We start from the raw sequence: 12819 nt of genomic DNA on the forward strand, positions 1-12819 counted from the left end.
AAAAAAAAATGAATTTATTAACGTTTCGACGCCCAAGTCGGGTGTCGTTGTCAAAATACAAAATAATACTTAATATAATAATAATACAAAATACCCGACTTGGGCGTCGAAACGTTAATAAATTCATTTTTTTTGGTAAAATTGTGGCTTATTTCCCATTAAAAATACTTCATTATAAAAATGCCACAAGGAAATAGCTTCAGAACAACATTCTTCTGATGCATCAGTAGATCAGTAGTTGGATCCAGGATACTGTGAGCAGGGGCGGCTCGTGATAGTAGAAGGTGGTGAGGCACACTACACCTGAGGATTTTATTATGATGGTTAGCTTCTCTTTAATGGCCGGAAGGTCGATTTTGTGACGTTATAACGCTAGGACGAAGCTAGGACAAATAATCCCTGACAAAAAATCCCCACAAATTATCCCTGGACAGAAAATCCCGAGACAAATAATCCCCGGACAAAAAATCCCCACAAAAAATCTCCGGACAAAAAATCCCCACAAAAAATCCCGGGCAAATAATCTCCACAAATTATTTAGACAAAATATCCCCACAAAAAATTCCGGACAGAAAATCCCTAATAAATATTTGCTGCCGATTAGTTCTCTAAAAGTTTTCCCGGGAATGCGATTGACTCAAATGCTTTCAGCCTCAGTGTATGGAGTTATTTTGAATTCCAATTCCATATCGAAAACTTCAAATTTTACGTAACACAAGAGTGTGAGATTTTTCAAAAATCGTGGAAGATATGGGGAATGACGTAAGGCTGTGAGAATCATGCTCCAATACTCTGATTTGAATAACTATGTTCAAAACATTGCCATTGTCTAAAAAAATTGTGGGGATTATTTGTCCGGGATTTTTTGTGGGGATTTTTTGACCGGGATTATTTGTCCGGGGATTATTTGCCGAACCCTCGCTAGGGCGTCTACAACTACAGCTATTAAATTATTAAATAACAATTTTATTCGCAAAAGAATAGCAACGAAAGCCTCCAACAGGTTCACACTCATAGGAGCTGTTTTTTAGCTAAAAATAATTACTATAATACCACATATCAAACCAATATGAATCAGATGTTTCGTCCTTCCTTGGTCTCATCAGCGTTGTGTGTGTATATGGTTGGGATATTGACTGCGAAACCTAAGGCTTCATTCGCCTAATCATATTTACCTTTGATTCTTATAACAAAAATAAAATTTATGAACATTTTATATCAATAATATTAATGTTTTTAAACAATATCAGTATGGTAAAAAATTCTACATCCTAGAATTGGCAAACTTGCAAATCACATAATATTAATGTTCGTACACAGTTTTCCAATATTATCCAGTTCCATATCCAGTTCCGAATCCAGTGGTTATATTTCTCCCGTATTGTCCAGTGTCGTTTCCAGTGATTGATTCTCATCAGCGTTGTACAGCCAAATTAAGCAAACTTTACATTACATACCTACTACATGACAACAACGGACAACTGATTCTGTTAATATTAATCAGTTGCCAAAATGAAATTATTTTAGGCAAACAATATACCAATAAACACGCGATAACTCAATTTTAGAACCAATCTTATATTGTAAATGTATTGAATATACGGAAATACAAACAAGCAAGTGAGCAAATTACTGTTATATTTTAAGATTGATTTTTATGTTAAGTAAACTAAGGGTTAAACTTCGTTTTTTTTGGTATTTTATTTTATGTTTTTTTTATATAAAAAGCGTGCTTATAAAATGCCACAAAGCCAGTATGCCATTGATAAAATCTTCTAAACATAATCTAAACTAATATAAAACTATTATATATCTAAAACTACTTTACAAAACTACAATACAAGCGTCCATAGCAAGTAAGGGAAGCAAGTCAAGTAATTAACTTCATAACTAAAAAAACACATGTTGAGACGTGCCTCAAGGATGGATGAATTTCGTTCCCAGAATTGGTGGCACATTTTTCAAATTTTGCCGCTTTTACTGTCCCATTTTAAGAACTGGTAGTATGCTAGACAAGGAGGTTTGAAGCAAGCCTCATCTGTAATGATTTGAGAAAGTTGGAATGAGATGCATGATGCATATAATACTGGCCCGTGGAAGACGGATACAAAGATAAAGAGTAAGGGCCGTACCGATTTTAATTTTTTTCATAAAAATAAAGTTATTTAGGAAATTTCAAAAAACTAAATTCATCATCATTCTCTTTGCCTTATCCCTATGCGGGGTCGGCTTCCCTAATTGCATTTCTCCACACAATTCTGTCTTGGGTCATATCAATGTTAATCCCCTTTACCAACATGTCCTGCCTTATCGCCTCCCCCCAGGTCTTCTTTGGTCTTCCTCTCCTACTCCTTCCAGGAATCTGCACTTCAGCTATTCTTCGTATTGGGTGATTAACGTCTCGACGTTGAACATGACCAAACCATCTTAACCTATGCTCTCTCATTTTGGCATCAATTGGTGCCACACCTAGACTTCCCCTAATATACTCATTTCTAATTTTATCCTTCTTTGTCACTCCACTCATCCATCTAAGCATTCTCATTTCCGCCACATGCATTCGTTGTTCCTCTTTCTTTTTCACTGCCCAACATTCAGTTCCGTACATCATAGCCGGTCTTATGGCTGTTTTATAGAATTTTCCCTTCAGCTTCATTGGAATTTTTCTGTCACACAACACACCACTCGCTTCTTTCCACTTCATCCATCCAGCCCTAATTCTACTGCATGCATCTCCATCTATTTCTCCATTACTCTGTAATACCGATCCTAGGTACTTAAAACTATTGCTTTTCACAATCATTTCACCATCCAAAGATACCATTTTATTTGTAGTAGCTCCATCTTTAAATGAACATTCCAAATACTCTGTTTTTGTCCTACTAAGTTTTAAACCTTTTTCCTCCAGAGCTTGTCTCCACTGTTCCAGTTTTTGTTCTAGGTCTCTTTCACTATTTCCTACTAACACGACATCATCAGCATACATTAAGCACCATGGAATGTTACCCTGTAGTTTCGTTGTTATCTGGTCCACAACTAATGAGAATAAATACGGACTAAGCACAGAACCTTGGTGCAATCCTACTTTCACATGAAATTTATCAGTCTCTCCCACACCTGTCCTAACACTAGTCGTTACTCCCTCATACATATCCCTCACAATCTTTACATATTCACCAGGGACTCCTTTCTTATTGAGTGCCCACCACAGAATCTCTCGAGGAACTCTATCATATGCTTTCTCAAGATCAATGAATACCATATGAGCGTTTGTTTCTTTACTCCTGTATTTTTCCATCAATTGCCTTATAATGAAAATTGCATCTGTTGTTGATCTACCCTGCATAAAGCCAAATTGATTCTCGGATATTTCGGTCTCTTCACGTATCCGTCTGTCAATTACTCTTTCCCATATTTTCATGGTGTGGCTAAGCAGTTTTATAGCCCTGTAGTTTGTACATTGTTGTATATCTCCCTTGTTTTTGTAAACAGGTACCAGTATACTGCTTCTCCATTCGTCTGGCATTTGTCCGACTTCCATAATTCTATTAAATAGACCTGCTAGCCACCTTGTTCCTGTCTCTCCCAATGCTCTCCATACTTCCCCAGGAATATCATCTGGTCCTACCGCTTTTCCTTTCTTTATTTTTTGAAGCGCTTGAGCCACTTCCTCGTTGGTTATTTTGGTGACCATTGCTGCTACTGTCTCCGTTGACTCTACAGGCTGTCTGTCAAATTCTTCATTTAATAAGCTGTCAAAGTACTTTCTCCATCTCTTTTTGACTTCCCTTTCGTGAACTAGTATTTTATTATTTTCATCTCGGATACATCTAATCTGATTAAAATCTTTTGCTTTCTTTGCTCTCTGTTTGGCTATTTTATATATCTTCGTTTCGCCTTCCCTGGTATCAAGTTGATCGTATAGGTTTGAATACGCTTCTGCTTTGGCTTTTGCTACTGCTACTTTCGCTTCCTTTCTCGCCACCATATAGTTTTGAAGATCTATGTCGGATCTGGTTTCTTGCCACTTTTTATATAATATTCTCTTCTCTTTTATTTTTCCTTGTACTTCGTTTGACCACCACCAAGTCTCTTTATCCTCAAACTTTTTTCCTGACGTTTTCCCAAGTATTTCAATAGCAGTCTCTCTAATACTACTGGCCATTTTTCTCCAAATTGTATTAGGGCTTCCTTTCATGTTCCAACATATTTTTTCTACTATTCTTCTCCTGAATAGACCTTCTTTCTCATCTTTCAGCAGCCACCACTTGATTTTTTGTGGTCCTCTCCGATATTTTTGTTTAGTTTCGCTTTTTACTTCGATGTCCAGAAGAAGCAGCTTATGTTGTTGGCTTACTGTCTCACTCACTATTACCTTGCAGTCCTTACATTCACGTATGTCTTCTTTCCTTATCATGAAGTAGTCTATTTGGGATTGATGTTGTCCACTTTTGTAGGTAATAAGTTGAGTTTCTCTCTTTTTAAAGAATGTGTTCAAAAAACTAAATTATATTTAAAAAACTGATTATGAAATACCGAAATAACGTAAACTGTAAAATAACGTGGATTGATATACTGGTGAGGCACTGCCTCACCTGCCTCATAGGACAAGCCGCCACTGACTGTGAGCTGTTGCGAGATGTCGCTGTCGCGTTCTGCTCTCCAAGATAGTTTTCTCCAGCTACAGTTTGCTTCCCCATGTAGTGTTCGCCTGCAGCTTTATTCCCAGGATAGATGCTAGAAAAATTCATACAAATATCAGTTTTCTCCCAAAAGAAAAGCCTGATCAGAAATAAGGCTGAGTATCCAAAGAAATACGAGCTCAACAAAATCTCTGATCACAGCGTGGCATTAAAACAAATAAATAGAAACAGAAAGAAATAAAATATAACTGTATGTACAATTAAGAAAGTAATATATTATATACCAATAAAAAGAAATAAAATTAGAAAAGTTTGTATGCTTTATTTCAAGGAGGAAAGTAGGTATCTGCTGTGCAAAAGAAATCAGTAAAAAAACTGAGACTTAAAAGTAGATAATCAAACTTACCCGTATAACGACCTAAGCACAAACACAATAATTTATGCGATATTGTCACTCCTTTACGTGACAATGGAAAAAGCATGAGTACAAATTTGTATCGGTTTAAATACCTTAAAATAATTGAAGAAATTAATTTGGGGAGAGATTAAATGTCCAGCAAACGACGGCACTGTTGCCAGATTTACTTTTTTCCTTTTAGCGGGAATTTTAAAATTAGCCTAATGCCACTTTGGTTCTGTACGAAGAGAGTTCTTTATTCTCAAATATTAATATAACCATAACCTTACTTTTACAAGTGATTAGGATTATTTTATTTTTTATTTACATGTAAATATTGAATCAAATATTATGTACTATGTCATAATAATTTAAAACTCGTGGTGCAGTCTTTTGAAAAAAAAATGAAGCTCAAGAAATATACTTATATTATGTACTTGTTTACAGTACAAATTATTTTTTAATGGCAATAGAGATTTACGATTTCAAAAGTGAAAATGTGTTGGATAGTATAGATGGACACTTTTTTATTTTAGTATTAAGTGGATATAATTTTCAGAATATTAATAACATATGTACTAGTATTAATTTGTATTAGTTTTGATATTAATTCTCATCATGTATCTGGCTAAATAGCTAAGCGCTAAAGCCACAAAATAAAAAAAAATTGAAAAAAAAAACATTATTAGTGGCGCAGCACCTTTACTTTACCTGGTGGCGAGGCGAGTTGTTAATTATATTTTCTTATTGTGGGCATTTTGTGACGTCCTAGGAAGTTATATAAATGACGTCTTTAGGCTGTGAAATTTTAACCATAGAAAGACATCTTTATGGCATCATATTCAATTGGCGTCTGCATTACATCAGGATATTTGCTGGGTGTACACAACTAAACAAATTAGATAATATTAACAAATATGATTTGCTACCTACAAATGTGTTAGTGCTAAAAATACATAAATCATGACATTACATATGAAACACATTAACCACCCAATTGAAAATGTTTGTTTTGGTCTTCAGGCTCCATAATATAAATATAATTATTATGGATACATAAGGTAATATATGAAATATATATTTTAGTATAGCCCCCCTTCGGTAACAAGCTTTAAAATTTTCGGTGACCATGACGTATGGGTAGCGTCACGAAGGTTTCACCAAAGTTACTGATGACACATAAGTTGTGTCAGTAGTACTGTGTAACTAAATAAATGATTTAAGTATGTGGTACCAGCCAAGTGGCGTTTGTTCAAGATGGTCACTGAATGTGTTAATCTGGTCATGCACAGAGAGCTATACTATAATATATTATTGTTATATCTCATATCGCTCACTGTAGTAATAAGTGAGCCTGCATACACGGAACTATAATATATATTATGATATATATAACGATATGAGATATAATATAATATACAGGGTGTAACAAAAATACAGGTCATAAATTTAATCACATATTCTGGGTAAACCTAACTTACCTTAGTACAAATGTGCACATAAAAAAAGTTACAGCCCTTTGAAGTTACAAAATAAAAATCGATTTTTTCCAATATATCGAAAACTATTTGAGATATTTTATTGAAAATGGACATGTGGCATTCTTATGGCAGTAGTATCTTAAGAAAGGAATATAGTGAAATTTAGACATGAAATTTAGACATCCCATAAAAATTTTATGGGGGTTGTGTTCTTTTAAACGCCCCCAAACTTTTATGTACGTTCCAATTTAATTATTATTGTAGTACCATTGGTTAAAAACAATGTTTTAAAAACTGTTTTGCCTCTTAGTACCTTTTCGAAAAATCGAGTTTTTATCGAGATATTTTGAGTATTTGTCAAATCCACCACATATTTGTATATGGTTAAGTACGATTATGAAGACTTTGTAATAATATGAAAATTTATTTATGATTTACATTTTTAGGTATATTTTGAACCATATTAAAAAAGAAGCCACATCTCGATAAAAGGTGCCTTATCAGAAAAATACAGAGGCAAAAAAATTTTAAAACACTGTGTTTAACTAATGGTACCGCAGTAATAGTTTAATTGGAACGTATACAAACATTTGGGGGTTTAAAGGAACAAAACCCCCATAAAAATTTTATGTAAACATATTAAAAAAGAAGCTGCAACTCGATAAAAACTGTCTTATCGAAAAAATACCAAGAGCCATAAACGTTTTAAAAATATTGAATTTAACTAATGGTATCACAATAATAATTTCATTGGAACGTACACAAAAGTTTGGTGGGTTTAAGAGAACAAAACCCCCATAAAATATTTATGGGGTGCACAAATTTTACTATAATTTTGTTAAGATTTTCCTGCCATAAGAATGCCCCATGTCCATTTTTAATAAAAAATCTCTGAGAGTTTTCGATATATTCGAAAAAATCGATTTTCGGTTCATTTTGTAACTTCAAAGGGCTGTAACTTTTTTATGTGCACATTAGTACTAAGGTAAGTTAGGTTCATTCGAACCATTTTTGGTCCCAGAATATGTGATTTAATTTATGACCTGTATTTTTGTTACACCCTGTATTATAGTATAGCTCTCCATGTGTGCCAAGTTTTAAGCTTAACTGATAACAACTGATGGATACTTTTTTGTCCAAAATTTTATGGACATTTTATGATATTGGTATTAATTCCACAACCTTTCCTATAACAATAGATTGTTGGATGTTATTGCAGTAGTTCTACTGGAAATACTTACTAAAATTGTATGTACCTGCATCACTTAGAATTCTACCCAAAAAGCTATTATTAATACTCTCTAAAACATCATTAATACATCTGTATACATAAGATTTTTTTCAGAATCAGATATTTTATTAAGATTTACTTGACATGTCCTATCTATGTGCCAGGCACTTAAAACAGTCTATTAGGAACAGAACCCGTTACATTTGAGCAGGCATTGTAAAAGGTGTCAGTTATGTCTGATATGAAAACACTCAACTGTACATATAATGCCATCACACACATGTATTTAAAAAAAAACTTGGTAAATAAAAGTAGGTATCTTTTCTATTTGAAAATAAGAAAGCATTACGAAATCCATTCCTAAATTCATTTTTTACTAATACTGTCGTAAGTTCAAAGTCATAAGAAATGAGTTCATGATTTCCATCTATTGCGATAAAAGATTTACCAAACTTAATTAACATTTCATTTTGGCACAGCATTCATGAAAATAAGACAAAAATCATAATGTTAAATTCAGGATGAATATCCATTAGTATGCCCTGTTGTTTGTAAAATAATATTGGACATGACGTAGTCTGTAAGCATTTGACCCAAAAATGAACACTGGTTGCGTCATGTTTGTACCTATATCCATCTTTCATATCATTGCCACAAGGGTGTTTAATGTTTGTGACGTCTTTTCTTGTAAATAAATCAATTATTTTTAATTCACCTCCTATGCTGTCCTGAACAGTCTGAAGTGCACTAAAAAAGTAAAATATAGGTATATTAGGAGAATCAAAAACACTATGATAGTTTAAAATTGTAAACTGTAAATATTCATGATTAATATCTAAAAAGTGGTTTAGTGGTAACAATTTTGTTTTAAAACATATTGTATATTAACTATTTAGATCGGAAATAAGCCACAATTAAATTGAAAAAAATAATTTTATTAACGTTTCGATACCCAAATCGGGTGCTGTTGTCAAAATACAAAATATATTAATTAATTGTAAAAATGCCATAAGGAAATAGCTTCAGAACAACATATTGTATATGTGTAAATATTTAATATTTTACTTACATTTTTGAAAAAACTCTCAAAATAAACTTTGAAGAGATATTTATCTGATTTTGGTATATATAAGTACTCTATATCATCCTCATCTCATAATGTGTTTTAAAATATGTTACTCCACAACAATCAGTTTCAATGTTTTTAGATACTATTATTCTTCGACTAGTACAGGAAATAAACATTTTGCAGGATTCTTGGGATTTTAAAGCTCTTTCTCGATCGTGTTTTGTAGAATAATTTTTTGAGGATTGCATACATTCATAATAAGATGTTTCATGTTCTTGTAAGTACTCTTGTTTTCTTCCTGTGCCATCCACACAGTAAAATCTACAAAAACAACATAACAGGTGATTACATAGGCAGTTATACTACTTATAGCTTACTTTGTATCTACTCTATTATCTAGTATTAGCAAATATTCAACATCAACCTTAATACTTAAAAAATAAATAATAATGTGGAAGTTACAGGTACCTACCTAAAAGTTTTTGATTTGCAATTTTATCAACTGGAAAAGACTGTAACATAATCAGTTTTAAATTATGAAACAGTACAATATTATTTGTTTCAATATTTACATGTGAATAATAATCCTAACCACTTGTAAAAGTAAGGTTAAGATTTTTGAGTTGAGAGAACAGAACTGTCAAATTTAAAACCAAATTTTAAAATTCCCGCTAAAAGGAATCTCGCAACAGTGCCGTCGTTTGCTGGACATTTAATCTCTCCCATTAATTTTGACGATAGTAGGGTCGCTTGTAGAAATATATAGTACGAGGTACAAATACCAAGCAGAGCTTGGTGTAGCGTTCAATCGGCTGATTGAAACGTTACACCATCCTCTAGTTGTAACTCATTTTTCTGCCCTCCTATACGCATATATTTGATTTTCTCTGTATTAACGTATATGCCCCATTTTTTGTATTCTCGAAACAGCCGGTTTGTCATAAATATTAGATCATCTTTATCCTGGGCAATTACCACCTGATCGTCAGCAAAACACAGTGTGTATAGTATTGAGTCGTCGCTTAGCTGTATCCCCATTCCAGAACATGATTTCCGCCACTTATTCAAGACCTCATTTATATAGATTTTATACAGTGTTGGCGATAAGCTGCATCCCTGTCGTAGATAATTTTTGAAGTTCTATGTATAATAATTAGGGCTACGGAATTTTCGCAAATAAAAACATGAATTTCGCATTTACTTTTTTTATAATTACAAAATTTCGCATTTATTTCGTATTTATTTTTAACTACGAGTAAAACAAAAAACATTATTTAAAAGCTAACATCGTTGTCATTTTGACATTCGACTCTTTAAGAGCTGTTCTTCGATCTGTCACTGCAATATTATATTTGCTGAAGAATCGTTCTGCGTCTACGCTGTTCGTTGGACTCCAGATGCTCTGTAATGCTGCTTTAGCAAATGACGGAAAACTGCACTGTGTAGCAATTGTGTCACACAGATATAGGCCATCTGCCATCTGTTGCAAATTCTTTGACTCGATCACTCAAAATTGTTTTACGGCGTCCCATTTTAGGGGATACTTTAAGTAACTTTATTTTACTATGAAAACTTTCTTGATAGACTATGTTCTCACTCAGTAAAAATTGACGGAATGAGCACCCAAGTAGCAATTTTTCGACGCATTGGTTGTCAGTACAAACAAATGCACTGTATATAACGTTGCCCGAGAGCATTTTCAGTTGTTTCGGCCAACGACCCCTAACCCGACTGACATTACGATGTTACAACGTTAAGTAATATCTTTAGTTATATGGGCAACTAAGTTATTACTATTGTGACAACTACATATCACAGTCAAGTTTTTTCAACAATCGCAACTACTTAAAAACGTTATAATGCTAAACTAATTTACGCCCATGGGTTTTCTGGCCGACTAGGTAGTTGTCTCTCACGACCACAGGGCCTTTACGTATAGTTCTATAGATATGTGACACGTTTACGGCAACTTCAGGAGCAAAAAAAGAATTTACTTTATAACCTTACTTTTTTCTTATTATTTTATATTTTATTTTGCTGGAAATTTTCGATTTATTTAACAACCTGTTTATTTGTTTTTTATTAGCTGGTTTCTCCATTGTCCATTGTTTTATCAGTAGATTTGATAAGCTCTAATCTTTGTATCAGCTTTGCTAGACAGGGTTGCCAGGCCAGTTCTTACTCTTTCAGTACTATATCCGTTGCAAGATAATTTGGCTGAAACTCCGACAAAATATGTACTTTTTGTACATATTTTGTCTGAATTCCATCCGAATTATCTTGCAGCGGATAGTAGTTTTGCTTTCAAAAAATCAATAGAAATCAGTAGATTCTTTTTAGGCCCTGTAAATACAGTAAAATCTGTGTTAACGGTTACCTGTCAAAATCGCCCGATTCATAATCAACTTAAAGTAAACATTAAGTAAAGTTCACTTTAAAGTTGACATTTACCCATATATGAATTGTGATAAAGGTAGAGGTACCAACTTACTTAAAATTTAAAAAACTGATTATGAAACCGAGCGTTACAATCATTTTGAAAATTCTCCAAACCAATTATATGAAGATTTCCTTATTTAGATCTGGTATTTACCAGTTTCATTTCTAGACAAGGCGAAAACGGCGGGTTCGAAGGGAAAAATATTCCCATGAATTTTTTTTGCATAATCACATTCGTGAGACATCCCAGAATAAGGTTCACGAAGTCGCCCAAGTGAAAAGTGGGCCAATTTTTTTTTAACAATTTTTTTTAATCAAATTGCAAGAATCAATATTTTTGGCCCGAGCAATTTTTTCTTTAATTTTTTGGACCATTCTGGACAAAAAAGGTCTCTAATAATTTTTCTCTAAAGTTGATCGTTTTCTAAAGTTGATCGATAAGCAATTTAAAATTGAAAAAAACGAAAAATGGCGATTTTCAAGGCTTAATAACTCGGTTAAAAGTTATTATTATGAAAGTCAATATATGACTAAATCAAAGTTTGAAGCCCCCCTACAAGATCCTGAAGAAATTTTCGTCATTATTTTATTACTAAGCTGTTATTTTTAAGTAATAATAATAAGCGCCATTCACGTGTGCGGGGCTGTAAATGCTGAGTGCGAGAGAGAAGCTATTCCAGCAGTCCTCGCACTCACATTTACAGCAGCGTCAATACGATACAACCACTCATTTTTATTAATTAAAAATAACAACTTAGTAGTAAATTAATGAAACAGATTTCTTCGGGATCATGTAACGATGACTTTAAACTTTGATTTAGTCACTTTCTGACTTTCAAAATAATAATTTTTGACCGACTTATTAGGCCTTAAAAATGGCCATTTTCGCGTTTTTCAAATTTTAACTTGCTTCCAACTCGAAAAAGATCAACTTTAGAGAAAAATTATAAGAGACCTTTTTTGTCCAGAATGGTCCAAAAAATCTAAAAAAAATTAGTCCGTGCCAAAATATTTATTTTTGCAATTTGATTAAAAAAAATTGTTAAAAAAAATTGGCGCACTTTTCTCGTGGGCGACTTCTTGAACCTTATTCTGGGATGTCTCACGAATGTGATTATGCAAAAATATCTCATGGGAATATTTTCCCAACGAACCCGCCGTTTCCACCTTGTCTATTCTCTGTCCATCTATTATCATCATCTACGTCCTGAATCTTATTTTCGGTAATGACATTGGGAAATTGTAACAAAATGTCTGAAAATTAATTTAGAAATGGGGTGAATACTATTAAAAAGCAAATTTTATTTTAGTGATAACAAAATATTGAAATATACCAAACATCTAATAAAAAACATTGCCTACTAGAATTTTTTAAATAATATCAAAAATATACCAAAACAGTAGATATCTACTAAATGTGGCAACGCTGTTAAGGAGAATGATGCACTTCATTGCACTGGTCACATGACCTCTGTCACCCAATAAGAGAGTGCGTTCTAAAGTGGTTGGGATAGTCGGTCCAGGCCGTGTTTGGTCGGCGATTGGACTTCTCGGTTGTG

The 12819-nt window shown here is 33.3% G+C and overlaps 1 long non-coding RNA gene across 1 annotated transcript; it reads right to left on the minus strand.

Moving 5' to 3' along the window:
- Positions 1 to 7569: 7569 nt before the first annotated feature.
- Positions 7570 to 9556, minus strand: LOC126882139 (uncharacterized). Its single transcript, XR_007697163.1, has 3 exons — positions 9294 to 9556; positions 8822 to 9142; positions 7570 to 8499 (listed from the first exon to the last, which is right to left on the minus strand). It is a non-coding gene; the product is annotated as an uncharacterized LOC126882139 (long non-coding RNA).
- Positions 9557 to 12819: the final 3263 nt, after the last annotated feature.

Source organism: Diabrotica virgifera, chromosome 3, assembly GCF_917563875.1.
Source record: "Diabrotica virgifera virgifera chromosome 3, PGI_DIABVI_V3a".
Lineage (NCBI taxonomy): Eukaryota > Metazoa > Arthropoda > Insecta > Coleoptera > Chrysomelidae > Diabrotica > Diabrotica virgifera.